The sequence below is a fragment of the Trichosurus vulpecula genome, chromosome 7, assembly GCF_011100635.1.
Source record: "Trichosurus vulpecula isolate mTriVul1 chromosome 7, mTriVul1.pri, whole genome shotgun sequence".
NCBI classification, from domain to species: domain Eukaryota; kingdom Metazoa; phylum Chordata; class Mammalia; order Diprotodontia; family Phalangeridae; genus Trichosurus; species Trichosurus vulpecula.
The window spans coordinates 182,800,781-182,825,872 of record NC_050579.1 but is presented as its reverse complement, the minus strand read 5'-3'; the positions used below and the strand labels follow the sequence as shown (position 1 = coordinate 182,825,872).

Sequence of the window (25,092 nt, the reverse complement as noted above, 5' to 3'; positions counted from 1 at the left end):
TTGGTTTCTTTTATTTTCCTTGAAAAAGTTACTAATAAGAGGAATGCAGATCAAAAGAACTTTGAGGGTTCTGCTCACATGCAGCAAATTGGCAAAAATCACAAATGATGGGAATAGTTAATGTTGGAGGAGTTGTGAAAACACAAGCACATTGATAAACGGTGGAGCTGTGAACTGGTCCAACCTTTCTGGAAAGCTATTGGGAATTATGTTAAAAACATAACTAAAACGTTTATACTCTTTAACTCAGAGATCATAATGCTAAGCATTTGTCCCAAACAAGTCACAGATTAAAAGAAAAATCCCATATATGTCAAAAAATTTATAAAAACGCTTTTTGTAATAATGAAGAACTAGAAACAAAGATATCTATCAATTAGAGAATTGCTAAAGAAATTACTTTATATGAATAAAATAAAAGTTATGAATATGAATATGAAGAAAAAAGAGAAGTGTATGACTTGTATGACCTAACGAGGCAAGTCAAAGAAAGAAGAACTTGGAAAACATCCTTATCTGGAAAATGATGGAATTAGATTCAATAAACTCTAAATCTACAATCCTATGAAGCTATACAACGACTACAACCATATAAGTGGAGAAAACAACAACAAAAATTGAAATGGAATGATAACTAATTTTGATAACCAAGATGAACACAAAAGAGTGGGGGTAGGATATGGGTGTAGAACACTGCATACAATGTTGGATTTGTCTTATATGTTAAGTTTTGCTAAACTTTTTATTTTTCCTTTTAAAAAAATTTTAAAAATACTCATTCTCTGATAGGAAAATGTGGATGAGTTATATTGGGAAATGTAGGTAACATTAAAACATAAAAAAATTTAAATCAGTAACCAATGATATCTATGCATTACAGCACAAAGCTTCCTGAAAAAATGTCCTTTTTTGTAGCCAAGACCTTTAATTTTCTTGATGCAGGGAATTACGGAAGAGAACTTCCCTCTATTAATTCAAATAAACAATTATTTCACAATTTAGAGTCTGAGGGTTGTCTGGGGGCACTAAGAGGCTGATTAACTTTTCCAAGGGTCACATATTTGGCATGTGTTAGAGGCAGGCTTCAAATCCAGGTTTTCCTGATTTGGAGGATGGCTTTCTATTCATGATACCATGCATAGTAAACAATATGAGATTTTTTTTTTCATTTTGAAATTACAATGAGGCTGGAAATCATAGTGGCAAAAGTCACTTGTAGCTTACTGTGAGATACATCATTTCTATTTAAAAAGAAAAAAAAACCCAACAACTCCCTTAAGTATTTAGTTACTCAAATCACTATGCTAGGTGGGAATGAAATCTATCAATCACATATTCCCAACATGCCCAGATTTCCTACTGTTTGGACTGAAAAGTTGTAGAGGAACGACAGGCAGGGAGAATCTCTAATTTTCAACTAAAAATAAACAAATAATAGATTAATGAGTTAAGACGGGAAGTCTTTCCTATTTTGTATCTACAAATGTTTACACAGATTGAAAGCACACAGGATTTGGAGTTAGAGGGCCTAGGTTTAAATTCCAGCTCTGTTATTTACTACCACTGTGGTCTGGCAACTTCTCTAGTTTTCTAACATGAAAAACAAGTTGAGGTGGGTGGAGAGAGAGAGGAGGGGTGGGACACTGGTCAACATGATTTCTGAGGCTTCTTCTGGCTCTAGAGCTTATGATCCCATGATCAATCAAGTTAGGACGGCATCTAACAATATATATTAGGAATTGTTCATCCTGAAAAGAAAGGGACACTTAAAAAAAGTCAAGACCACAGGTAATTCAAATAGGGAACAGAAAAAATGGGAAATGGTGACAATGAGCGTTTTCACTGTGCCTCAGCAACCACCTGCAGCAAAGAACAAATTCATACTATACTAAAGTGCATAAAATATCCAAAGGATCTCTCTGATTATAGGTTCACAGATCCAGAGCTAGAAGGAAATTTGGAGTCAGTCTAGTCCAACTCCCTCATTTACAAATGAGGAAGATAAGGTTTAGAGAGGTCAAGTCACTCACCCAGTGTCATACAGAAATGAGGAAGATAAGGTTTAGAGAGATCAAGTCACTCGCCCAGTGTCATCCAGATTGTATAAAAGCAGAGCTTGGATTAGAACCAGATCCTTTGGCCTGGATCAAAGCCTCTTTCTACTTTTCCACCACTGCTTTTCATGTTATAGACTTCTTGTATTTATTAGTTTGTTTAAAACCTTTAAGATTATTATACAATCCGCTCAAAAGTTCCACATCCATTTAGAGGGTAAAAATACACAGAACAAAAGAAAGCTATAGGAGATAAAAAGACCCTTGTTCTATTCTTATCTAAAGCCCTCAAAACAGGAAAGAAGAAAAACAGTGGTAAGAGGTTAATTTCAGGTGAGAAACAGAAACTTTGACTCATAAGAAGTACTCAAAATTGTATGATTGTGCTTTCTTTTCAAAGGAGTCCTTAATGGAGGTCACTGGAATCTTAATGAGAAACAGTTGCTGAAAAGGCCAATTGGAAACAGGAAGCCTTTCCACTCCATGTATACACCAAGTCTCACCTGTGGTCAGTAGCTGCCACCACTATTCCAAGGGCCTATTTGTTGGCCATAGCTGCGTCTTAAACACAAAATTAGTTTAAGAGTCCGACTGAGTTTACAAAACCTTTCATATGTCTCCTTCATAGTGTTAAAACAAACAAAAACAACTCCAGGTACTTATGGTGTTTCTTTCTAGATCTGATTTTTAACTTACAGTGTTTACTGTGTCTCTTCCCAGTAGGCAATCTCCATCGAGTCACTGAGGAACATTGCAAGTAAGTCCACATGACAGCCACAGCCACAAGACAAGGTTCTGGTCAGTGTCCAGGTGAATGACTTAAAGACTAACCTCATGTAAGAGCCTTATTTTCTCTTCAGTAATAGGCCAGAGAAACCTGCCTTTCACTTGCTGTGAAATTCTGAAGTGTGTCGAGTGCTAGGGCGACACCCACTGAAGTGTGTGGCTCTTGACTGAGCTGAAAAGGAAGGTAGTACCTTCAGATTGACACAGAGGGTGTCTCCTTTTCATTATATTTTACATTCCTTAATCTTGTCTTTAATATGGTTTCCTTGTAGCAGAACTGAAAGTATATAAAAAAAGAAATTTCTAACTCTTCTCAGCAAGTCTATAAATACTGTGTATATATAGCATGTGTGTATATGTATGTATATGTACATATATACATATATGTAAATTTTCTATTACATCTTTTAAAATCATCTCCTCTTTATAAGAGTAGCCTTACCTTTCAATACTACGTCATGTCCCCCCTTCCCCACAGTAGGTACGTGGTTAATTCTGTTGCTGGTTGTTTTTTTTTTTTTAAATTTGTGTTCTTGAACCTGTCTAGGAGGGTGGAGGAGTCTTCTTTTTTTTCCCTCTAAAACTTTCCTGATTCTCCTAACTTGAAGCACATGACACATCTTGAATTTTGACTCCTCATTCTCCATATGTCATATGCTCAACATAACTCAATTTACATGAAGCTTAGGTGCTACATCTGCCTTGTGGCAATAATAATCTTTCAAAAGTCACAAGTTCTTTTTTGCCTGAAGAACTACCCAAAATTTTCAAGAAAAGAATGAGGGCAGTTATTCCTTAAAGTGGAAGGAAGTGAAATAATACTTTTATGGTACTGAACGATAGAATGAAACTTTAATTTTGATTCATTTTAAGGGAGTAAAATCAAAGGGCAGTGGCATTTCTCAAAATGTTGGAAGCTGAAACATTTCTCAAATACTCACAAAATGTACATGTTATTAATCTGTGTCTGTTTCTGCAGACAGAGACAATTCAAGTCTATGTATCCAGTCCCACCTTCTATCCTAATCTCACACTGACTCTTCCAGATACCCAGCTTCACTTGCCCATCCCACGAATTTCTCAAACTTTAAATATGCCCTAGACTAAATATCACCATTTCCCTAAAAATGCACTCTTTCATATTTTGGTAAATGTTATTTTTCCTTATTCCCAGGTTCAAGAACTGAGTCGTCTTTGATTTTTCTTGTTTCCTTGCCTCTCACTCCCAATGAGTTTTGAGTTGGGCATCTTTTCTACCGGAACCTCTCCTTCCCATTTCCCTTGCTACTAGCCTCATCAAGGACCTCATAACCTTCTTCTTGGCCTACTGCCATTCCCTTCTAATCAGATTTTCCACCTCTAGTCTTTATCCTGTCCAATCTAACCCACTGTTACTGTCACCTTATTCTTTATGGTGTATGAACCTATCGTAGAATCTCAAAGTTGGAAGAAACTTCAGAGGTCATCTAGTCTAATCCCTACCCAATGCACAAATTCCATTGACAACATCCCCTACAAGTAGCCGCGTCATTCCCCTGCAAAAAATAGGTAAGAATGATGACTGCAGTTCAGGGAGAACTGGTTATGCTGTTCCCTCCACCTACAATGCTCTTGCCTCCTGTTTCTGCCTATTGAAATCTTACACACACACTCCAAGGCCCAGGTCAGATGCCACCTCCTCCATTAAGCCTTCCTTAATTCCCCCCTTCTCTTACCCTCAGCTATGTATGAGTAATCACTCCACCCTATGATTTCCCATAATATTTGGTCTGTACTTCTTTTATCATACTTAGCAATTCTATATTACACTTATCAATATACATGCATTCTCACGTCTTTATATATGGTGCTTAGGGCAGTGCCTTAAACACAGTGCTTGATGGACAAATTGACCAGTATAAGTATAAATGTAAATCATATTATGAATTGCTTTGGCATTTTAGTACTGTTGATAAAACTAATGCACAAGAAAGTCACAGCTGTTTATTTTTCTTCATACAAAGTGACACATTTTTGCAGCAGCACCAAAAATGTGGAGTTCTACAGCAGATGATCATTGAAATTTACTGCAAAAGTTTTGTCTATGAAAGATGAAAATTTTTCATTCTGTAACTCGCAACCTGGCCATTCCCTTTGGAACCAATTACAATAGAGGAATAAACAAAGAACTAATTTTGAGGCCTTCTCCCTCATTGAAACAAAGAAGAGAGTGGGAAAGACAAAGACTCACTTCAGAAAAATTTAGCTATTTAGTTCTATCTTAAGTGGTGCAGGGCAGCTCTACCAACCTGAATGTACAATGGAATAAAATGTTTTACACACTGATCCTGGTTTCCCAGAACAATGTTTAAGGGATATAAATGCTTTAACAATCCACATTCATATTCATTTGTATCATTATCACTATTAATAGCGTGTAAGTTCTTTGAGGAGACGCACAGCTTCCTTTCTATCTTTTCATCCTTGGACATTTATCCAAAATAGAGAATTAATAAATGCTGGTTGATTTAGTTTATAGATAGCATTTTTTTTTGGAGCACGTGAAAGCGAAATCAAGCTGATTACCTGATTTTATCACTAGGTAAGGAAGGTGAAAGAAAAATCTGAAAGAAGAAGAGGTTGTTAGTAATTGGTTATCTAGAGATATTACTGCTACTAGTAGTTCTTTGTAAAGTACTTTCTTCATGATAACCCCATGACAAAGATGGTGCAAATATTATCATATCCATTTTACAGATGAGAAAATGAAGGCCCAGAGAAACAAGCTGACTGGCTAATAAGTATTGGAATTAGGACTCAAATGTAGACATTCTTACTCAAATTCTATTACTCTGTCATTACACCACACTTTTCACCACAAAAGGCAAAATGCTTTGAACCTTGCGTTAAAAATACAGTTCTAAATACTGGAAAAAGTTCTGGGAAGAGGGATTTAAAAAAATAGATTCTAAGCAAGGCAGTGACATCCATCCACCTTTAGTCATGAGAACATTCTATCTTACTTCACATTTGATGCAACAGCCATTAGCCAAAAGAAAAAGTCTGACCTAACTTCATTTGCCTGTTAATAGGAAAAAATCTCTTTTTGACTTAGCTCTCAAGAACATTCACTTTTACTGGGGGTGGGGGGTGGGGCTGGGAAATGGTTCTGGACTCAATTGGGCGGGAAAAATTGTCCTCAAACTCAAGGCAGCAAGTGCCATGTTACACACCTTCAAGTGAAAGTTCGACTGTTAAGTAATTAAGTGTAAAGTTTGAGAGTCAGGTAACAGTACTCTTCTGAAGATATGTTTTCTAAAAATGTAGTATTAATGTGCTAGGACTGTTTTCTTGATGTTATATACTGCATAAGCAAAATATCTCATCACTTTAAGCTCACATTGTATTCCCAGGGAAAATCTCATCCTCTTTTTTTAATGGCCTACAACTTAGCTATAACATTTGCTTAAAAATACAAAACACCACGATTCTTTTCTTTCCTATATCACAAGACACATATGTATGTAATAAGCCAAACCTGGAAACATATTCATTTTCCTTATATAACAAGGACACTGTATGTTCAGAATTGAGAATATTGAAATTGATGTGTTGCGAGTATATGACACAAAATTATGGCATATTTTCAGCAGCCATTGCCCCCAAGGTAATAGGTTATCTACATATGTCTATATATATATATATATGTATATATATATATATATAGACATATGACAAAACCTTTTGTTAGTTAGGCTACCATCCAAACATATTAAGAATATGATATTAATACAAATATAGCATCTTAAGGCTTAGAAAGAGCCTTCATGACAACAATCCTGTGGATAAGTTAGCATATTAGGATTTCCCCATTTTACAGATGAGGAAAGTGAAGTTCTGAAAGGGTAAATAACCTGCCCCGGAGTCACAAAGCTGGTGTTCAAGGTAGAACTTTAATCAGGTGTTTTCACTCTAAGGTCAGTGATCTTCTACAACATGCTGGTAAACTGGTTAACGTGCAAATTCATTATGACAACATTCACAAATAAGGGGAGGAACTGCATTTCCTGGATCCTCAATTATTAATTTTTCTCATACACCCCTCCAGGTGCCCTACAAATAGCTATAAGACGAGAAATCAGAATTTGTGATTTTGTGAGTAATGCCATCTTGCCTTTGTTGCCTCTACCAAAACCAGCTGGCTATCTGTATAGCTTAATACAGTCAGAGCCTGCCAAACATAACATTCAGAAAAGCAGCCAGGGTTTCCCAATTCAGCTCTAATGGATTCTGTCTTATTCTGTATTTGTAAAAGACACCTTTCAGGTTCTACAAAAACCATGGCCAGATCTCATCATAACAACTTTTTCATTACAAATCTCTATAGTAGTCACCAAAACCTAGTTTTTCCCTACAGCAGGCTGTCTCTTCATTCTAGCTAAGCTCCTTTCTCCTTCATAGCACTCTCTTCCCTCTTCTAGATCCTTTGAGGACCTTCCCTTCCAGAAATTTTTCATCTCACTGATGGGAGTGACCCTGACTCTGGCATGGAGAAAACCAAATAGATGCATACTCAAGTATCCCACACAGAACTGGAGTGGTAAGTGAGAGCCTGTTTACTTGCTTGGACAGGTGGGGGCCTTTTGATCATTGCACCCAAGGTATGGACCCCCCAGAGATGTAACGCTTCCCCACTAGAGTTCTCATTGTCTCTTGGGTAACTGTGATTCCTCATAATTCTTTGCACCCCTTCCCTTATTCTTTTCCTCATATCTCTCTGGGTGTCTTAAGCTAAGAACCTTCTTTTGCATGAGGTAAAAGAAGCCTATAATAAAGGCCTATTGCTTTTGGTGTCACTGGACGATTTGTTTCTTTAGTGGAAATCTCCAACTCCTAAAAAATCAGTTATAACAGACTGGAACATTGTTCAGATTACAACAGTGGAAGCTGGGTTGGTATGGGTAAGGAAACAGCTATTCTGGTTACAATATGCATATTTATGGTAAATTTACAAATATTTCCAACTTTTTATTAATAAACCTTTTTTTTAAATCAAGGGATACCACTTACATAATTAAATTATATAGCTACTTTATATTCTGGCTAACATAGTTCTAATTATGGAATATTTCTCTAGGATGTCGTCTTTACTGCTGTTTTGTTTGTTGTGTCTGTGTTGTGTACATGCTCACACGAGGCAGAGCTATCTCAAAGATTTTTTCCGATACTGTGACCTAAGTCATCTTCAGAACAGTTTCAAAAACTCCTCTCAGTTTCTGCTCCCTGACAACAAAAGCCATAAAAGATTCCTGCCTACAAAAGTAAGACATCACATTTTGCTGAAAAAAAAAAAACAAAACCAGACACCCACTCTGCCACTCAGCTTCCTGGGACACAGAAGTACACCCACCTAGACTCCGTGATAACATTTCTGAGGAGTCTGGTTTCTGACTGTTTGTCAACAGAGAATCCCTGACATCAGTCTGAGTCGTTCTGGAGCTACTCAGAGGAAGCTGACACACTGAACTGAGCGTTCAGGATCCTTCCCAAGTGCTCCCTTTGCTTTTCAGTACACAAATCTCTTAAGCAATAAAGGACAAGATTTGTAATGGAGGGCTCCTGCCAAGACCCTCTGGGGAACTGGGTGCCAAGCTTCTGATATTCCAACAGGGAGTTTAGAAGAGGCTTTTTAGAGTTACAAGTCTTGAAGCTAGAGAAAGAATTCAGCACCAAATTTCCTCCAAGAACTGAGACCAGAACTTGCTCTTTCTACCTAATTTGGATAGGGCTGGACTAGTAACGGGAAGAAAAACTTCCTAAGAAACCTTAATCAAGAAAAAGGGAATGTAATCACTGATCATACAGTGCTATGGTTTCAGAGTCTCTCTCACCTTTTCAAAAGCATTTAAGCAAAAAACATATGGCTTTCCTGGCACTCCAGAAGACTGAGCAAATAAGACTGTCTGAGAAATCACAAGGGGCACCTGAAAATGACCCTTTTCATGGTTAACAAGAAATTTCAGAGGTAGTATCATAGTTAAATTAGGATGTAAGTTTCTGGACCACAGGGGTGTTTGATTTGTGCATCTTTAAGAGTGCCAGTAGGCAACAGGTGCTTAATAAATCCTTGCTGATTGACTATCAAAATTAGGTTTACAGAGTCTAAACAGCTAAAACCTTTGGGGTCTCAGTCTTACTGCTGTTTTATAGAAACTTAAGGGTCAGTCATGGTTAAATGACTTAACTATCCATCCCCAATAGAGAGCCACTGTATCTAGAGAAGTGAAGTACCCTAACTAGAAAGACTTTTGGAAATGCTGTTATATTCACATAAAAACCTCCTGTTATCAATACCTTGTCACTGCTCTTAAGAGGCAATAGCTTTCCCAAATACATAGTACATCTGTGATTTGTGTCAATGGTTGCTGCCAAGGTATCCATTCGGATAAGCCACTGTCTGCCTGGTCATGCCCTAACATAAGGACAGCTGACCAGCAAATACAAACCAAAAAAAATTCTTTTATTCCAAAGATCTCTAATAACAAAATTTTCACACCCTGGAAAATTATTTCTGCCTTAGGAAGATCAAAGCAGCACAAGGAAATGAAGGCATGTGTACTGAGTGCAAAAGGCACCTCTTACCTTGTACATGTTGCATGGACTGGATCAAGGGGTCGGACATGTCACAGAGTGTGGCAGCTCTTGAGCATTCTTTTCCTCTCCGGAATCCTCACTTTCTGAATCAGAGACCTCCACTGAGAACCAAAAAAGAACACAATAACACAACATTCAGTGAGGACTTTGTGATAATAATAATTCTTATTACTGACATTTACGTTAAGCTCTAAGGTTTGCAAAGGGCATCACAAACATTAGCTCATTTGAGCATCACAAAAACCCAGTGAAGTAGGTACTGATCGGATCTAACTCCAAAGTGCTGAGGCTATAAAACAAGGTGGTGTACATGGGCATAGAATTAGTCAGCATCTATTCATAAAGACTATAAGCCTATACCAAAAACAAAACAAAAGAAAAAACCCTGGGAAAGCAACCGAAATCTAAGTCTATGGACTTAGGACAAGAAAATAACTTAGAGAGCAACTGGTCTAACCTTCTTCATTCATAGAAGCTTAAGATGCTAATGAATTTCAAGGTTTTAAATTTGAACTATCTATGAAATTTAAACTAATTCAGAACACATTATCACAAAGCGTATCCACATATACTGCACAAATGTCAGAGTTTTATACAGACTCATTTTTTGATATGACAACAATACTTCATTATTCAAAAAACATTCATTCAACAAACTTTTATTAAGCCAATGGAGAATTAATCCATGGTCCCTACCTTCATACAGGAGAATGATAATAAGAACAAGAATGATATATTCACTGGATAACCTTACCCATACCCAATGACTCCATTACTCCTTACTACATACACCTGTTCGCACTGAACTGATTTGTGTCTTTTTACACACTATTCTCTAAGTACTCTGTTCCCCCCCCCCTTCGAATGTTGGTCCTGAGTTTCCAACTAGACTGACCTTAAATGATTGTTTATTTCATATCACCCTGAGTTTAGTTTAGAACTTTGTACACAATGAGGGAACAAACACAATGCTGGTTACTGCTACAGCCTGTACTTTCAGAGAAAAGTACAGAAAGGAAGTTCTTATGATGATCACAGAGAGGCTACAGGCTGGTTAACATTCCTTAGCACCCTCCATCCTGCTCTCATCTCAACCACAGCAACAGAGTAATTTATAATGAAGTCAATACTCCTAGTGCTTTCAATCAATCAACAAACATTTATTAAGTACCTACTATGTGCTGGGCACTGTGCTAACAGCTGGGGATACAAAGAGTCACTGCTTTCAAGGAGCTTACAATCAAATGGGGGAGATAACATACAAACAAATATTTACAAAGCAAGCTAAAAGCAGGAAAAATATGAAATAATTAAGAGAGAAAGGGCACTAGAATTAAGAGGAGTTAGGGAAGGCTTCCAGGAAAAGAAGGGATTTTACTTGGGACTTAACAGAAGCCAGGGGGGTTAGTAGGCAGAGCATAGGAGGGAGAGTGTTCCAGCCAGAGAAAATGCTAGGAGCTGAGAGATGAAGTGCCTCTTTCCTGGAAAGGCCAGAAGGCCAGCGTTACTGGATCGAAGAGTGTATGTCAGAGGGTAACTTTCTAGGAGACATAGGATTTCAGAACTAGAAAGGACATTAGGAATCACTTGGTCCCAAACCCCTCATTTTACAAATGGGGAAACTGAGAAATGGTGACTTGCCACAGATCCCCCAGGAAAAAGTGTCAGAAGCAGGACTTGGACCAGGTTCTTTGACTCAACATCTGGCGCTATGTCTAATACAGCCAAGAAAACAGAATGTATTTGGTGATGGCACAAAACTGTGTTCCATTGACTGAAAGTATTTTCTACAGTTATACCGCTACCGTTTATACAGTTACTTTCCCTATTGCTGTTTCGATATATCTCTGGTTGGTATAAGAAATTAAATGGGAATTTTGGGGGACACTGGAAACAACATACAAAGGCCAGTACAACACAGAAAAAGCTTAGAAACTCAGAAATGCATAAAACATATGTACAATATTGTATATCAACCCAAACTTTACAATAAGGTACTGTAAACACCCCATAAAAGAAAAAATTCAGACTTTTTCTCTGGGCCAAAAATTTTTATGCAGATTTTCTAGACTGTGGGGGCACAGCACCCCTAACCCCTGAGATGTGGAAGGGATAACTGTACATTTCTAAAGGGCCCTTAGCTTACTGCTAAGGTTATATTGTATAGGGTTATATACCTGGAGAAGAAAATTCTTATAACAGACCCATTTTTCACATATATTGCTCAGTCTGAAGGTCATACACAAAGCACAAAAAGAAAATCCACTGCTTACAAAAGACAACAATATAGAAAATAGACTAGTTATAAATTGGGACTAGTCATCAACCAAAAGGTCTGTTGGACAGATAACAGAAAAGACTGGCCTTATTCTTTGAAGTAATTTCAGCCTCTTTCTAAATAGTACAAGTCTGGCTGTTTTATAGCCAAGTCCATGTGTGGAGCCTCCTAGAAGAATATGCAGCTTCAAAATGAGGCAGTCTTAAATTGAAAGAATTTACATCCTCTTGGTACTGAATAAATGTAACGTACAAACGTGTATCAGGCTATGTTCTAGGAACTCAGCCACAATATGTGTGATTTCCATTCTTCAGATCCTGGTGGAGGTGGTTTTACTGGTATCAATTAGGCCTCTACTGTTGTCAGTACCAGACTCTAGAAATATTAACTCACATTTAATTCACTTCTAGAGGTGGGTGGTAAAAGGAAAAGCTAGGTAAGCAGAAGGAGGCAAGGTTTAGTGTAGGAAGAGGAAATAAGAGAAGGGGTAAAAATAAAAGGTCAAGGCTACTGGCAAAGCAGAGGGAAATGGGTAAATTAGAAAAGAGACTGTATATAGAGATTATGTACAGAGATATACCTACCACCTACTCATATCAGAAGGGCACTGTAGGAGTTAAGGCAAGGCAATAAATAAGGAATTACTTGTTCATTTCTCCTACTCAACATCCAGAAGCTTCTGCAAGATAGCTCCTCCTAAGAACCAGCCAGGTAGGCCCAGGTAAAGTCAGAAGTAGTCTCACCTGTTTGATGCCATGTATCTACCATCAGCTACCACCTACCATAGAGAAATGATAAAATTCTTTATCAGGATTGTGTGAAAATCTTGGGTGGTAGAGGTAGGGAGAGAAAGGAATGACTACCTGAACGAATGGGTGAATGAATAAATGAATGAACAAAGTATTTATTAAGCTGTGCTGAGCACTGAGAACATAAATAGAAAATTCAGACATTTCTGCTTTCATGAGAGCTCACATTCTAATGACGGAGACAACACATATGGAAAGTTTCAGCTGTGAGTCTGGAAAAGTCCCAGTCCTTAGGGCACAGTGGCAAAGCAGAGGTAATGCCATTGCCACTAATAAAATCATGTCATTTCTGATGCTCAGCCATTCAATAGTGCTGTTAAGTGCTGGGCTGTCTGGGAGGATACTGCCACCACCAGGGCTCCTGTACCTTTCTGCCTGTTGGTACCAGTTGGTCAGAAGTTGTTGCTGGTGGTGATGACAAAGATGGGTACCTTCTGTGCAATTATTCCTCCCCTAAATGATGGCTGTGAGGCTGGGCTGGATACAGGTCTGGTGGTTTACGGGGCACTGCTATTCCCAAGGTTCTTGAGTTCAGAGTCCTAGGCTCACCCTATCATGGTTTAAGAGGAGATGGTGATTTCATTTGCCAAGCACAAACTTCCTGGTTTTTTCCCTAGGGTGCCTCCTGGCTTTTAGACTAGATTATCTATCCCATAAGCAACACTGGTCAGCAATTCTCTTCCAATCAGAACACACAGAAGACCAAGGGGTTCTTTTCTCATATATTGGGACTTTGTTCATTGTGACCCTTGTAACTATGGCACAACAGGGACAGGTGAGAACATTACAAAATATACACACATATATGTGCACACAGATACAGAGACATTATATATAAGGGTAAGGATCAGACCTATGATTTTATTGGCATAGAAAACTCCCTGGAGAAGAAACTTTCTCTATCAAACAAGGCAATTAGGCACAATCTCTGCGATTTATATTCTTAGAGAGATGCCTAGAACACAGAGGTTAAATGACTTGCCCATGGTTAAACAGCCAGTATGTGTCAGAAGCAAGTAATGAATTCAGGTCTTCTTTGTTTCGAGGCCATCTCTCAATCCATTTGACCTCTTCCATCTCTATGTCTCTCTGTCTCTCTGTCTCTCTGTCTCTCTCTCTCTCTCTCACACACACACACACACACACACACATACACACACACACCCCACTTAACGTTTAATGTTACAAGGCAATAAGTTCCAGTATAAAAAGCAGTAAATGATGGTATAGCCACAAAACGGGTTTAGTAGTAAACAAACAATAAATAATTCCACTGCCTCCTATCTCTAAGGGTATGTTTTCTTATCCTTTTCCCCTGCAATTTGGGCAGAGAGAGAAGGAAGAGTGCTTCCTGATTTTTCCCTGTTTTCCCCTCTCACTCTCTGAGATGAGCCAGAAGTATAGCTGCTGATCTTCAAAGACTTTGGGGTCCATACTATCCTATAAAACTGGTCACCCTCAAGGGGCACTGCCCTAAAAGACAGAATTGATTAGATTTAACAAGCATTTCTTAACCACCTACTATATATCTGGCATTGTGTGAGGCACTTGATTGGCCTGTGTGTGACACGGGCTTCCTCTGGCTAGAACCTCTGCTCTAATAATGTTCAAGGCTATGTCTTAACTTTGATATTATGCCACCAAAAATGTGTTTAAGAAGTAATAGAACATCAGAGCTTAGGGGAGTCACAGATATCATCTTATCCAATCTCCTCATTTGTCAATTAAAGATTGCAATTGTAAATGACACAATGCTAGGAGGAACAGCTAATATAGTGGATGACAGAAGCAGGATCCAAAAGGTTAGAACAGTGAATTGAAACTAACCAAATAAAATACATAAAGGATAAATGCAAAGTCATTTACTTGGGTTCAAAGGATCAACTGCCCAAGTACGAAATGGGACAGACCTGGGTAGAAAGTTCATATGAAGAAGACTTAGGGATTTTAGTGGAATCTGAGCTCAGTTGGTCAATAGTGTGATGTGAAACCAAGGACAGCAAATCAGATCCAATTCAACAAACATTTAATAAGCACTGCAATATGCATGGCACGATTTTGGATGCTGGGGATATAAAGATGGGGAGGGAAGACCATTCACAATCCCTATCCTCAGAGAGCTTATATTCTACAAAGGCATACAATATGTACAAGATAATTAAAATACATACACGCATATATACATATACATATACACCAAATAATACAAGTAATTTCAAGAGATAGAAAGTACTAATTTGATTTTTGATACTTTCATGGAGGTATATTCTAATTGGAGATCTGAGTATCTCTTCAGTGATGTAAATTACATTTTTATCCTGTGCTAGCCTTGTCCTTGTCCTCCCATAATTCTTTCATAGGGGTTCCCCCGAAGTGATAGAGGCCCTCCTCTCCATCTGTTACATGGACTACTCATATGTTATCTCATGTTTGCTACATGAGAGGCTTTTATCTTAGCAGACACTAACAGAAGTAGAGTGCATAGTATAGTACAGGGGGACCATTTGCCCAGGCACTTTGATCAAGATAATATCAAATTCAACAATTCAACAGAATAAACATTTGTCAGTTGAGTCTGGTGACCTTGCACAGCCCTACGTCACTCAAAGTCAACTATAAATCATGTCATCATTTCCCTGATATCATGGTCCTCTTCAAAAACGAAGGACAAACACACAAAAACAACAAATGGATAGGATCCAGGGCTAGGTTCTGGTGGATATAGAAATGAAAAAAAATGAATTGGTCTCTATCCTCAAGGAGCTTACAATCTAATTGGAGGCTATGAAATGTATAGAAATAAATAATATAAGGACAATGCATTAAGAGCAGTGCAAAGATTTAGGAAAGACCTATAACAAAATTTCAGGAGGGCAAAACAATTTTAAAATGTCCAGGGTGCTGGAGGTGAAAGTCCCATCATCTTCTGCCTTCTGTCAGACCTCATATGGAATACTGCATCCAGGTCTAGGCATGATATTTTAGAAGGAAGACTGACAAGCTGAAATGTGCCCTGAGGAGAGCAGGGTAGTGAAGAAATGTGAAGCCGTGTCATACCAGTACTGGCTAAAGAAACAGGAGAAGAGAATACATGACTTAGGAGGAAAATGATAGGCTGTCATAGGGAAGAGGGATCAGACCTGTTCTGTTGATCCCAGAGGTCAGAACCAAGACCAACAAGGAAGTCATAAAGAGACAAATTCTGACTTAACATATGGATGAGATTTTCTAATATTATGGTCCAAAATGGAATGGGTTGCCTGGGAAGGTAGTGAGTTCTCCATCACAGAGGTCCTTGAGTAGAGGCTAGGTGACCATATTTTGAGGATGTTAAATGAAATTCATAATTTGTCAAATCTAATGGCCTTTCTCAATCCTTAAGCTTCTTGCCTTCTCTGCAGCCTTTGACCCTGCTGATCACCCTCTTCTCCTTGAGACTCTCTTTTCTCTAGATTTTTGTGACACTATTCTCTCCTGGTTCACCTTTTAGCTATCTGACCATTCCTTCTTAGTCTCCTTTGCTAGGTCTTCATCCAGGTCATTCCTGCTAACTGGTGTCCCCCATGTATAAAATGTCCTTCCTCTTCATCTTCTACCTCCTAGATTCCCTGGCTTCCTCCTGTTTCGTACAGAAAATCTTTCCCAATCCCTCTCAATTTTCATAGCTTCCCTCTGTTGATGACATCCAATTTATATTTGCATGTTGTCTCCTCCATCAGACTGTGAGCTCCTTGAGAGTAGGGACTGTCTTTTATCTTTCTTAGTATCCTCAGCACTTAGCACAGTGCCTGGCACATAGTAGGTGCTTAATAAATGTTTGCTGATTGATACTGCTTGGCTCATAGTAAATGCTTAATAAATGCTTACTGATCAGTTGACTGATTTGGAAAGGAACTCAATTACATGACTTCTGCAGTCCTCTCCAATACAACAGTTCTATGATCCAATGAAATTGAGGTCCAGAGAAATTAAGTTACCTTGCTCAAAGTGTCAAAGCCAGTTGCATTAAAATTCAAAAATTCAAACTGTCCAAATTAAAGTGTCCTTTAATTTTGATTCTTTGAAGATGTGACTATTCCATGATTTACAGCCACACACATCACTGGAAGAACTGTGATGTTTAAAAGCTGGGCGTCTGTTTCAGGGAGGAATACTTGGACTCTTTATACTTGTCAGTAAGCACTGCAGTCTCCTAAAGACAACCCCATCCTTCCCTCTTCCTCCTATTCAATTCTGGACACTATATATCCACAATTCATGTCCCATCTCTCTAATGTGCATATAAATGTATGTGTGTATATAGATATAGCTATACACACACACACACACACACACACACACACACAAGTGGTCCAACTCTTATCACATCCAACCAATAGCAGATTAAAAATCTGGACAACAAAGATTCTTCCTCCACTTGTTCCCCAGCCTCCCACCCCCACCTTGCCTTCCACCCAGATTGTTAGGTTGAACTCTTAAGCAACTAGATCTTGTATAAGAGGTTCTGTCATTCTGGGGCTTGATGCAATCAGCATAATGCCATCCACAAATAGGAACCTACAGAGGGAGTTACCATCGATAGATAATGTCTCTCCCTTTTAGATTTTGCACTGGAATCCTTCAAGGCAATGATAAATACCTTTAGTGAACACATCTCTCTGTTTTATACCTTTCTTGCTATTTATAATTGAACAAAGTCATTGGTTATTGAATTTTTCAAGGAATTTTGTATGATGTTAACATCAGAAAAGGAATCTTGTATGATGTTATCATAAAAGGATTCTTGTATAATTTTAACATTCGTGGGAGACACTTTGCTGGAGGAGAGCTTTTAACATCTTGCTCTACAGAATCACAATAGTCAGCAGACAATAAGCGTGGTAACATGTCTTGTGGTTTTTGTGCCTCTTGGTCAACTCTTAGACTGTAAAGATGCAGCATGCTGTAGAATATTGTTTGCAAAAGCCTGCTCGCTCCATTCTCATATTTTCATCGAGGGTGCCCTTCATATATGTGTAGATTATAATCACAAATATTTTATGGAGGTGACAAAACAAGCTTCTGACTGCTATATGTGCACACATCATCACCCTCATTCTGATCCAGATAAAGAAAAGTAACTAGATTATCGAAAAGGAGATCTAGGCCCTTTGCCTTTCTCAGGGGGGGAAATCATTTTCAGGTTCATAAGGTTCCTTTGTTGTTGTTGTTCAGTCATCTTTTCAGTTTCATCCGACTCTTCCTGATCCCATTTGGGGTTTTCTTGGCAAAGATACTGGAGTGGTTTGCCATTTCCTTCTCTAGTTCATTTGACAGATGAGGAAACTGAGGTAAACAGAGCTAAGTGATTTGCCTAGGGTAATACACCTAGTAAGTGGCTAAGGCTGGATTTTAACTCAAGACTTCCCGACTCCAGGTCCCGTACTCTAATCCCTGCACCACCTAGATGCCCTCAAAGGGTTCCGCCATACTATTAATGATCATATTTAAAGAAGTGTAAAGTGAAAACTCTTAAATCACAATTTATAGAGACCAGGTGCAAGGTGCTATATTGGGCTTACTTTGAGCAAATGTGTGGGGAGGGGGGAAGGGGATCAGCAGCGGTGTTAACAGCTCAAAGCTCTAGGCATTTATACACAAATTAACATTTGGTTCCTATTTAACTAATTTTGATTAAAAAAAAAACCTCCTCTCCTTTTCTTCTGGGACAAAGACTTACTAAACCATGCTCAATTTATCCTTGTTTCTTCAATTTTATAATGAACGGTCAATTCAATTTAATAAACATGTGACATTTCTAAAGATCACTACAATCCTCCAAACAATTTTAGTTTCCTTCTTCCCTGCCAGATTTTGAGGAGATAGTCTAGCAATTACATTTCCTGTGACCTGTGGTGAAAATTGAATTAAACATTAGGGGGGACCTAGTAGGTCATCCATTGACATAAGAACAATGCCACCAAGTATACACTAGGCACACATTTCCCTCAAGAGAGGCTAAGAGGACTTAGAACCTTGACTGGGAAAAGTTCAGGACAAAGTAATTCAGGTACTTTGTAGAGTCATTCGAGAATAAGCCATAGTGAGAAGTATCACCTCAACTGAAGTGGGTTTGTTGTTTGTTTTTGAGAGCAGAAACTTGTGTGCTTAGTGGACTAATATCAAGTCCCATGCCTAGCTCTTTGGGGGCAGAAAAATGTGTTTCTTTAGACAAAATATAGTCACACTTAGCATAGCAAACCTATACTGAAAATAGTACCGGAAGTTTTACTATTAACCTCTGCTTTCTCAGGACTTGCATTCCTATTCCATCTTCTCTAGGATTCCATACATGGGTGTCACCTGTCTTTTAACTGACTGAGGACCGAGAGAATCTTGAATAGGGTCTTATGCTCTTTGCAATGAATAGCACATTGTTGATAATAACATAGTAAGTGCTCTATAACAAAACAAGGGAGTGCTCACAAGAGAAATTTAGATAGAGAGCTGGGCTTGATAAATCTGTCCTGTGACAGAAAAGCACAGACCAGTAAGTATATCTATCAAAATTATCAGGAAACCAAAATCTCTGACTTGGACTTCAAATCTAATTTATATTTATAGTTTTGGAGGAATGAATCTGCCTTAATCAAAACTTTCTTCATACGTTTTGGTAAGGGGAAAAAAGGCATTTCTTTGGGGGTGGTATAGATGTCGAAGGAAAGCAAAGATGGCAAGAACCAGTTTTACTGATGCCAGCCAAAGAAATACCCATGGGTCACACAACTCTGGTTTGTTAGAAAGTCACTGCACTCCCGGATGGCAGACTATGCAGCAGCCAAAGAAAACCTTTCAAATGGCTTACATGGAGGCCTTGTCCCTGGTGGATTCCCTGATCTCATTATAGCAGCCCATGCTAGTCCTCACAAAACAAACAGAGGAAATTTATGCCTGCCGTAATGTTGCGGAAGGCTCCACATTCCTTATTAATGAGAGTTCCAGCCTTCTACAATGGTGGTCACTGGCATGGGATAACTTTCTCCTTTGTCGATGGAAATAACTACATCCCCTCTTCCAAGGCCTGGATATGAATGGCCATGACCCTGGGGAGATGCATGGGGCTCACAACCTAGACTTTATGCCCTGGTCCCCTTGATGAAATGTTGCTATTCTGCTTATATCAACATCCCCCAGCCTCAAACTGTAGAGCCATTTCCTCTTTGGAAGCTCTGGGAAAGTATTTAGGCCTGGATTTGAAGGGTTCCACCTGTTAGGATTTGAATTCCATGACATAGATTCCTCTGTGTAACAAAAACTCAAAATACTCTAGTGGGAAAAACTTCTTCAAGCACCCTTGTCTGATTAGCTCAGCTCGGAAAGCTTTCCCAAGGACTTGCAGCCTGGATTCCACTTTGAAGAAGTGGCAAGAGAGAAAATGCTGCTTTGTCCCCTTTGGTATGAGGTCAGAAATACAACATTGCTCAGTCAACCCAGCGCAGAGGGAGAGAACTCCAAAGTCAAATGTAGGATGCAGATGGAAAACTTAAAGAGGAAGTCAGGGATAACAATGATGATACTGCTGCTATCATAGAGCCTTCCCCCAAAAAGGGCACAAAAGGTTAGCACAATCACAAGAATGAACCAGTCTGCCTTGCCTTCCATAAAATGAAAAAAAAAGATATTTTGTCATTAAATGTAAGAATTTTGGCTGTTATGAGTGAACATCTTAAATACAGTATGTATTTCTGTTTAAGGCTATAGAGACAAAGAGATATATTAATTTTATACTATAATGCTAATTCTATTAATAAATCATGCTGATTCCAAATAAAGGGGTTATATGGTTGAAATGTGCATAATTTAATGCTAAAGGTGTGAGTGTGGTATTCCCCAATCTAAGTAATTTATGTGATTAGCCAAGTTGTAGGTGTGAAAGGGTTATCCAGATCTGTTTAAAAAGAAAAAAAAAAATCCCTTTTCAATTTGAAATTCTGATGTCTCTTTTAAAAAATTCTCTTATGAGACCATGAGGAAAAAACCAGAAAACTGAGGGTATGAAATGGGAAATAACAGCTCAAAGACAAGATCACTATAGCAATACTGGCCTCCATACCAAGATGAAAAGAAAAAGTGGTTATATAAAAATATTGCTACGTAAATACAGATAAGTAAATATAGAAATGTGTCATAATAAATCATTGTGAAAGTTTTTTTCCTTATTTCCATTTTCCTTCTGTTCCAATATGCTCTTTTCCCTCTCCTTAGCAAGGCACACTTTCATTCATATTTCATTTAGTTTTGGCCATCAAACACACTTTTAAACAACCCAAGTCAATTTTTCCCTACGACTCAAATATAATTGTTTGAAAGCCACCACTCTTGGCTTTTGCCAGATCATGTCTATGAGTCATAGGAGATTATAAAAAAAGATGAAAAAAAACTGTGTACCTCCTAAAGAAACTCTTGGATGAGCTGTATAATTTTTTAAAGTGGCACGTAGGGTATACAACAACGGCCAAAATTGAGTCAGTAAATTTTTAATCCTGTCTTAAGTTGTAAAATTCATTGGACTTTAAATACCTCAAAAGTCAAAGTTCCTGAATAGTACAACAGAGAAGAGTTATGGGGGGGGCCCTCTAAGACTCCTCCTCAATTCTTCTTAAAATCAGCATCAGCCCTAAAGTCCTACCTACCTACCACAATGAAGATAGATCTCATAGTAATTCTCTACCATATTACTCTCTCTTCCTCTTTTCCGCCCCACCTCTGCCACTCATTCTCCTTTTCTCCCCTTCGGCATTATCCCTTCTAAATAATATCTGGGAACTATTAAACAACAACAACGTTCCCACTTTCCCCCTCTTCCCCATCCCTGACTGTCTCAGTCATGTTGGCGTCAAGACAAAGCAAACTCATACTACATCACAGAGCAAACTAATTTTCTAAACACAGTCCTGTTGGTAGTTTACCGCTACTGGAACCCAATGCTGTCAACAGGGCAGCCTTTGTTTTGCTCTGGCCTTGTTTTTCTCCCCCCTCACACTCCCCTCCCCTTTCCCCTTTTCAGTCCAGGCAATCTGTTTTAAGTGACTCTCTGTGCTGGCTCCACCCCACTCTGTAAACTAGACATTACCTTATACAAAAAACGAATCTACTGCATTCCTCTGTCTAGCTGCCTGAGAGCAGAATTCCTACACTCACCACCCTAAGCAACAGCAGCTTGAGCGTGTACACACACACACACACACACACTCCCTTCCTTTCCCCTCCTCTTTCCTCTACCCCTCCCCACTTTTCTTTCTTTCTTTTTTTTTTTTTTAAATTTCCACTGCCTCACTGTGTTTTTGTGTAAATGATCTCACATGACTCAACAAATCCATCTGCCTAGAGCAGGCCAAGTTTGGAGGCCTCCCAGGAGGGAGGAGAAGAATTGCTTTGTGGAAAGGACCTGGAGCTTTGCCCTTTCTCTGGCTCAAATTACCCGCCTGTCAGGCCTGACGGATTTGGCTAAAAATAAAAGGAAGCAGGCCGTGAAAAGCAGATGAATGAGCTCAGCAGTTCCTTAGATAACACGGGCCTGGTGTTGCCCAAAGCTCCCAAAACATACACTTCCAATGCTGGGCATGAAAGGACAGTGGGTGTCTGTGTCCAGGTGAACTCGATTGTTTAAATAAACTCTTTTTGGTTGGGAAAAGCCTCGAGTTAGAGATGATATCTAAGTGTGTATTCACACACATACACTGCTATCTGAAAAGAGTTAAAAGTTCATTAAAGTGTGGGAAGGGGGCTTTGCTTATTTTTAAAAATGAGATTTATAGTGTTTTCCTTGTAAATTTACCCTATTCACCCCATCTCAGCAATCCCATCTGCCCCCCATAGACATTTTCAACCCACACATGATGTCAACCTCCCCCCCCCACCCCAGTGCCAGCAAAGTGCTAAAAGTCGTTTGTTGTAAGTGTCTGCCCAGCGCCCGCAGTGGGTATTAAGCACTTAGGTTGGCAATGTAATGACACACTGTAACAATCTGTAATATGAAGCAGTCAGCAGAGCTCTGGCTCTGAAAGCCTTTCTCCTAACCATTAACCATATGTTTGGCTCCTCGGCTTTCTGAGCGGGTGTTCCAGCTTACCATCTGGTTCCTATCCACACAAGCAACTGTACAGCAGAGTACTTCTCTCTGGAGTTACATGTTTCTTTTCTCTCTCTCTTCCTCTCCCCTTCCTCTCTCCCTCCTCTCCTCCTTCCTCCCCCCTCCCCCTCCTCTTTGAGCTCAGTGGTTCCCTTAAAGAATTCTCATCATTCACTACTTCCAAAGAGAACTTTTACCTCTACTACAATGCCTGGGAATGTACATGCACAGTAAACAATGCAGGAAGCTATTTATCATGGGCAGAAAGCTGCACAACCGGGTCTCATCCCTTCATTTGCCCACAAAAAACAAACACGCACACACCGATTAAAAGCGGCCAGGCTGACACTTGATACAGCACGTTAAAAATAGGGACATTCTCGACCGTGATGCCCTTCACACTCACTTCATGTTCTGGGAATTTAAGCTTTAAAACACACACACACACACACACACACACACACACACACACACAAACCTTCCTGCCTGCATTACGTCACTTTCACACTAGATGACATTCTAACTACAAATAACCAAGTTAATAGGATTCAGCAAATACTTCTTCCCTCAAGGATTCGATTACAGGCACTTCCACCTCTCTCCCCCTCCCCCAGGTTCCAAAGAAGAGCCAAAATTGAGGGGGAGTGGGACAATACAGATCGGCAAGGAAAAGTGTCAACATTTAAGACACGCATTTTAATGTTGTATATAGCTAATGCAATGTACACAAGCACACCAACACGTAAAACACACTACACAAGGTCTTGTAATTTCTCTTACAATATTTTCAATTGCCTTTAAATTTAAGGTAGTAATTAATAGCGGCTCCCATTTATATAGCACTTTCAGATTTGCAAAGCTCTTTACAGACATGATTTCATTTGATCTTTTATACTATTACACATTTTCTTAAACATGTGAAGAGACCTATAAAAAATAAATTAATTCCCTTTTCTCAAGAATGACCCAGACAAGAAAGATGTATTCATTATTGACCCATTTTTGTTAGAATTAGGAAACTGAGTGAATTCTTTTCTGAATCTTAAAAAAATAAAATAAAGCATCTCTCATTCTTTCTCTCTCTCTCCCTCTCCCTCTCTCCCTCTCTCCTTCTCTCCCTCTCTCTCTCTCTCACACACACCCCACCACCACCTTAAGAAAAAAATATTAAACTGTGATTAACCAAAATGTCAAGATTTTTATCAACTCTGCCTTGCTAGTTTGGATCTGTCAGGGAGTATTTTTAATTCCAGGAAACAATAATGTAGGGAAGCCCACATTCTTATGCAAGCATTTTAAACATACTCTCCATGTCTATTCCCATTTCTATGATTTAGAATTGATTGTTTGTTAAGCTTCCACCATTATGATTACAGAAATGTTGGTGTGTGTAGGAGGTTTTACAGAATGACAGAAAAATGAATTTTTGCCTTCAGAAAACTGATAGAACTGTCTACAGAAAATTCTGGTTTGATGAAATTCCACTTGTGGCTATGAAACCACTGTGTGAACCTAGGCTTGTATTGTTTTGTACCCAAGTACTGTCTAATACAAGGAAAAAAAAGAGAGAAATTACCAACTTGAAATTTTTCTGCCTGGTTCTTTAGACATTTGATCACTGAGAAATCTCCCTGGTGTACAGTTCAAAAGAAGGAATGGACTAAGGTTCACAAAAGTCATGGCCAGGGTTTATGAAAACATAACCATTTAGCATTACTCTGGTTGATGTGTTTTCAAAAAAATATTTAGTGTATATACCAGCCTCTATTTTGAGGTATTATTACTGTTTTAATCAAACACTTGAATTCAATTCAGCAAAGGCTCAGTGGGAAAAGATGGCAACTAAGCTAGACTTTGAAGGTAGTGAGGGAAGCTCCCTGCATTTGGGAGTCTGAGCACCTGTGTTCAATATGCTAGCTCTGAAGCTGGGTGTCTGAGCCAATCAGTTCACCTTTGTGGGTCTCAATTTCTTCCTCTATAAAATGAAAGGCTGTACTAGATGATCTGTAAGTTCTAACTCACACTATCCTACACTATTTCAACACAGGTGGATATGTGGACAAAGTTCACTCTAGGCACAGGAAGCAGGGTCCACCTTTGCAAGGCACAGAGGTGGGCAAGGGCCAGAGAAGCCCTGGGAACACTGGAAGTCAGTCCAGTGTGGCAGAAATGTAGAGCGTACAAAGTCTTGCAGTGTGAAATAAGGCTGCAAAAGTTGGCTGGAAGAAGACTGTGGAGGGCCTAGGAGACGAGGCGTGGGAGCCTGCATTTTATATTCTAGAAAACAGTTTTTGAACAGGACAGCAAGATCAGGTCTGTTGAATCTGGGAGGTAGCAATGAAAATGATGGATCGGGGAGGGGCAAGAACCAAGGTAGCTGATGATAGGCTGGAGCTGATTAAATGAGGGTAACGGTAATGG

General features: G+C 38.9%; 1 protein-coding gene across 1 annotated transcript in view; it reads right to left on the bottom strand.

Annotated features, from left to right (window-relative positions):
• BACH2 (BTB domain and CNC homolog 2) overlaps window positions 1–25,092 on the bottom strand; it is a 402,740-nt gene that overhangs the window by 293,019 nt on the left and 84,629 nt on the right. Inside the window, exon 2 of the mRNA XM_036768691.1 lies at window positions 9,462–9,574. The gene's annotated coding sequence lies outside the window, so the exon portion shown is untranslated. The remainder of the gene's footprint in view (window positions 1–9,461; window positions 9,575–25,092) is intronic.